We start from the raw sequence: 5,795 nt of genomic DNA on the forward strand, positions 1-5,795 counted from the left end.
AAAAAAAACAAAAAAAAAACCATATTGAAAGAAAGATTTACCGATAAGATTCGATTGAAAGCCGGAAGTAGTTGCAAGCCGGAAATAATTTTTTACGTTTATGAGCAATATGACATTTTGGGCCCAATTTTTGGGTCATCCGTACAAATTTCCCTTTTTTTTCCCTCTTTTTGAAATTTTCTTTTCTTAAATTAGTTTTTAAAATACAAAATTAATTATTTTAGCACAACAAGGCAAGTATTAGAGATCCAACTTAGGCCACTTTTACTTTAGTAAAGTTAATCAATTATAATTATGGAGGAATAAATATGGTAGATTGTGGTTGCAGTAACATTGATTATGGAGGCCACTTTTACTTTAGTTTTTTTTTTTTTTTTTCATTTTTCAGTTAAAAGAAATCTCTTTTCATTTTCTTTCTTTCGGGTGGTTTGTGAGTTTACTTAATTTTGTTCTGGTTTTATTTGTTGGCTTTGTTTGGATTTTGTTGTCATGTCTTTGTATGTACTTTGTTGCTTTGATGTCTTGATCCTGGGCTATAAGATCCCCTTGTTGTTGTATAATAATATCACCTATTCTAAAAAAAATGATTATGGAGGAGTAAACATGGTCTTAGACCTCTAAAAAATGTTATGTCAATTACCATCAAACTAAGTTACAAATTTAGTTGGTGTACTTTGATTAGTTCCCATTAAATATAAATTCAAACTTACAATTAATAAGGAAACTAATTTTTAAAATTTCAAAATTATGAAGAATTTATTAGAAAAAATTGTACGAATGACCCAAATTGAGAGGGAAAAATGAGATTTGCCCCACTTTTTGAAAATGAGAACTTTTTTACCCTTTGTTGACGTTAGAACCGAGTGAAATTACCAAAACGAAAACCTCGCGCACGTAAATTGACTCTCTCGTACTCTCACTCTCCGGTCTCTCGTTGGGTCTCACTTTGCAACACAACAGAAAAAGGGGAGAGAAAAAGAGTTGACCAAAAAAGAAAAGCCTCTCTCGTCCTCTCGCTCTCCTCTCTTTTCTCACTCAATCTCGCTAAATCTCGTTCTGTAACAAAAATTGAAACGAGGGAGAGAAGAAGATTCGCGACTTCGTAGGATTTGGTCTAGTTGCTCGTCAGAGAAGAAGGGAAAAAAAGTTGCTCGTTAGAGAAGAAAAGAGAGAAAAAGAAAAGAAAAGAATTTGAAGGAAGGGCAAATTGATAATTTTATACATGTAAAATGTAGCAAAAGGTCAATTAGCAAATGTTTTAAAAAAGTGAGGCATTTATAATTTTGGATCTCCAAAATGATCAACAGTACAATTTTTTCAATTTTGTTAGACATAAGATTTAAAATTTAGGAACTATATACACTTTTGATAGTTGGACTAAACTTATAGTTTACCTTTAAATAATTTAACACGATTGTTTCTTAGTTTCAATCTAAATAAGATTGTCATAAATATTTTCCCCCCTTTTTTTCTTCTTACAAATAATTGAATCTCAAAAGGACAATAAAACAAGTTAGAAGATTAATTAAAAACTGGTTAGAAATGATAGTGATGTGAGTTATTCAAATTTCTAACATGTTGATCATCAAATATAAATGTCGTAACTAGTTAAGTTAGGTTCAGATTTGACAAATAGTGATATTGATATGTTGAAAAATTCAGATTATCACAATTTAAAAAGTGACGAGATTATGGCACAAGAGAAACAAATTAAAGTAAGAAGAAAATGAAGGGTGTATTTGATAATCGAAGGAGCAACAAGTATATGGAGAAGAGAGTGAGGGTTAAAGACAAGTTAAAAGAACACATTCTTGATGTTGAAAATCCCAATTATGTTCATCTAGCACTCACAATCATCCCAACAGCACAAATATTCAAACCAGCTTTCCGAGCAGTCATAACAGCAAGAACAACTGTTACAAATCACAATAACACCCCAATTAATTCAAACGCATTTGAATTCAATTGATTCTGAATAACAAGAGAAACATTACCACTCATTCACAGCTTTATCTTGCTCATCTTCTTCTACACCAAGGTTCTTGCTACTGACTTCTATGGCTTGTGGAGCTGGAGCTTCCATCTTTCTCTCTGTTTCTTTCTTTCTTTCTTTTCTCTCTTGCTATCTGTGCTTGGAGATTAAAAAATGGGGTCAGCAGAATTAGGTTGGAATCATAGAACTTTCACGTGGTACCACCACCACTCTCATATAAAACCACTTCTTTGGGCAATTGAGTTGAAAAATGCATATGCAAAAAATTCAAAAAGTAACCAAACCTAAAAGGATGTTTATTCATACTCTCTCTCTGTTCCTTTTTTAATTATTGTTTAGATCGTATTCTTGTAGATTGGTCCTTCTACTTTAGGCCGTAGCGCAACTTTGCATTGTGTGATTGGTTGGACAATAATGACTAGACCACGTCGTAGCTCGTTTCCCGAGAATTTGAAGGAAAAAATAAGAAACCCTTCAACTTCACTTCTTTTAGGACTAACATTTCATTTTTTATCCTTTAACTAAAAATATTTTAGAAAACCAAAAGTACTTAATATGTAATTCTAATAAACATTGGCATGACAAAAGAGGAGTGATGAAGGAGGAAGAGAGGGTGGTGGCACTGGTACTAACCACGGTGAGTTCGTCGAAAAAAGATCAAACGAGAGAGAGAAACAAAGGATGAAAGAAGAGCGAGAAATTTTTTATATGTATAAATTTATTATTTTTATATTAAAATTTGTCATATCAGTTTTGGTTTACTATCTAATATAGTTTTAATTAGATCTTTAATATTAATATTATTATTTTCAAAACTTATTAAAGAAATATTGTTGTTTTGAAACTTATTAGAGAAATATTGTTGTTTTGGGAATTCGAGGCTAGAGGTCGAACGTTGAGAACTCGACGAACAAAGAAAAACTTGGAAACAATACATAAGCCAAAACTTCAACCCTTGATAAGGGAAATCTCGCAAATCTCGCAAATCTCACTTAGGTTGTCGAAGGTTGAAGTTTCGACACACATCCACCTCGAGATTGCTGGTTTATTACTTTTCTTTTTCCCTCATAGAGGAAATAAAGTAATGAGATGGTATACTATATGTATCTGTGTACTCGAGCTGCTTCTAACAACCTATGCATTTTGTTATTATTTTGAATTAGACGAAGACTTGTGGGATTGACTTGAGGGGGTGGAGATGGCTATATTTCTGGGAGCGAATTCTAGGCGAATATGAAGCGCATGGATACAAGTTATGCCTTGGAATGAAAGACAATTCCGAATTAGCTTTGTCTACGAACAAAAAAGTAAATCCATAATCAAAAAAGTGTTTGTGATTGTTCCAGAAGAAATGAGAGCTAGTAATCATTAATGGAAAAATAACAACAATAACAGAGAGAGCGATATATTGAGAGAGAGAGTAAGAGAGCGAGATCTTAGGAGAGAGCGAGAGTGAGAGAGCAAGATCTTAGGAGAGAGCGAGAGTCTTCACTTTATTTGAACTTTCCATAGAAATATATATAAAAAAGAGAAAAAAAAGCTAATAATCATACTATAATTGAATAATCATTAGACAATAAATTGAATTATATTTAGATTATTTACTATAATTGAATAATCATTAGACCAAAATTGAATATATTAGATTATGTATACTATAATTGAATAATTTATTAGACAACAAATTGAATATTATTAGATTTATTATACTATAATTGAATAATCATTAGACAATAAATTGAATATATTAGATTATTATCACTATAAATTGAAATAATTAGATTATTATAATGTAAAACTTTTATTTGATTACCAAAAAAAAAAATGAATATACAGTAGATTATTATTAAAAAAATTGAATATACAATAAATTTATAATAAAAATTGAATAATACAATAAAATGAATATATAATAAAAAAAATTATTTATTATTCAATCCCTAACTATCTAGAGCCCGTCTTAGTAACGAATGACACTTCCTTCGATTATGTTCTAATTGGTTACAAAATCCACATCGTTGTCGAGTAGTTGGTTCTGTCCAATCCATCTCGTTGTGATAACGTGAACTTTTCGGGTGTCAGTTTATGTTTATCGTGTCGGGTGTCAGTTTCAAATTCAAAATTTCAACAAAGCAATTGAAGATATCAAAGGAATAAATCGGAGCTATCTAAGTTTTTTTTGACAACATTAGTTTAGAGCAATGGACTTGTACATGATGGAGGATTCAGATATGGGTGGATGACGACAAATCTATCAGAGTGCATAAATGGAGTCCTCAAAGGAGCTCGAATGTTGCCTATAAATGCTCTTGCTCAGATAACATTCTTCAAATGCGTGAACTATTTCGAGAAAAGAATAGCAGAAATAAGGGATGCATTGGAGCGTCAAGATAAATCCAAGACCTGTTGATCCCGATGTTTTGTACGACCAGTCCATTCATCGATCATATGTTATATGGCGAGATCGTACTACTGGAGAAATATCTTGCAGACGTCGAGAGGCAGGATTTATTCAGTTGGACTGGCATCTGATCACAACCTTAGTCGAGAGATGGAGGCTCGAGACGCATACATTCCATATGTCTATTGGAGAGTGCACTATCACTCTACAAGACATAGAAGTGTTGTTGGGGTTACCTGTTGACGGTGAACCGGTCACCGGAGTGATGTACGATGACTAATTAGAAGTTTGTCAACTGTACCTCGGTACGACCCCACCTGCCGACAAGATTAAAGGATCGAGGTTAAGTTTAATATTGTTAGGAACACAATTTCGTGAGCTCACAGATGATGCAGACGAGGAAACTGTCATAAGATATGCCGAGCATATATACTACAAATGATGGGTGGAAGTCTGTTTTCAGATAAATCAAGTCATTTTGTTCACTTGATGTTCCTGCCACTGTTAGCTAACCTCCATAATGCAGGGTGGTATTCGTGGGGTGGAGCATGCTTGACATGGTTGTATAGACAACTATGTAAAGCAACAAGACCTGAGGTTCGAGAGATAGTTGGGTCTCTCATACTTTTGCAACTATGGGCTTGGGAGCGATTTCCAACAATGGCTCCACAGCTACATCATGTTAATGATGCTCAGTTAGTTGGACGAGCCTACGGTTCTTGACATGTTGTTTTAATTCAATTTAATTTTTATATCACTGATCTAGTTAATTTAAATTCTAAATTATTAATTTAAAAATTTAGGTGGAGAGACAAAATTTGTGTGACTAGCACAGCCACACATGTAGTCAACCAGTATAGATATATGTTTGATCTGCTTCAACCTGAACAGGTACATTACACTAAACCTAATTGATTATTTTATTCACATTTTTATTGTATTTGTCTTTAATATTCTCTAATATAATATTTTGTGTTTCAGGTTATTTGGGAGCCGTACAAAATTATTGTGCATACTTTGCCTAATTTTTGTACGAATGGTCATTTGGCGAACGATGAGTCCTCTCATATGTTTTCACATTGGTGAGTGGCATCTTCCTGACAGGGTAATGAGACAATTCGGTTTTCAGCAGGATATCTCATCGCCTTGTAATATTGAACCCGTACTGCATGATATTGACCTAAGGACTAGAGATTGGTCCGAAAAAGTTGCACATTTGGTAGTGCGATGACACTATCGTGCAAGGTTTATTGCAGTGGGGGTTTCTCTTAAACAGTTTGACACAGATGTCACTCCAGAATATATTCATTGGTATAATAATATCACAAGGCGCTACGTCACTCGTCCGAGAGCAGCTGTGGGTCATCTGGTAAATGAATAAATATTATCTAATTTTTTTAA

At 33.3% G+C, this 5,795-nt stretch overlaps 1 long non-coding RNA gene across 1 annotated transcript; it reads right to left on the reverse strand.

The window, feature by feature from the left end:
- Window positions 1-1,716: 1,716 nt before the first annotated feature.
- LOC120074478 lies at window positions 1,717-2,273 on the reverse strand. The gene is made up of 2 exons (XR_005480999.1): window positions 1,995-2,273; window positions 1,717-1,913 (listed from the first exon to the last, which is right to left on the reverse strand). It is a non-coding gene; the product is annotated as an uncharacterized LOC120074478 (long non-coding RNA).
- Between the last annotated feature and the right edge of the window lie 3,522 nt (window positions 2,274-5,795).

The sequence above is a fragment of the Benincasa hispida genome, chromosome 3, assembly GCF_009727055.1.
Source record: "Benincasa hispida cultivar B227 chromosome 3, ASM972705v1, whole genome shotgun sequence".
Taxonomy (NCBI): Eukaryota; Viridiplantae; Streptophyta; class Magnoliopsida; order Cucurbitales; family Cucurbitaceae; genus Benincasa; species Benincasa hispida.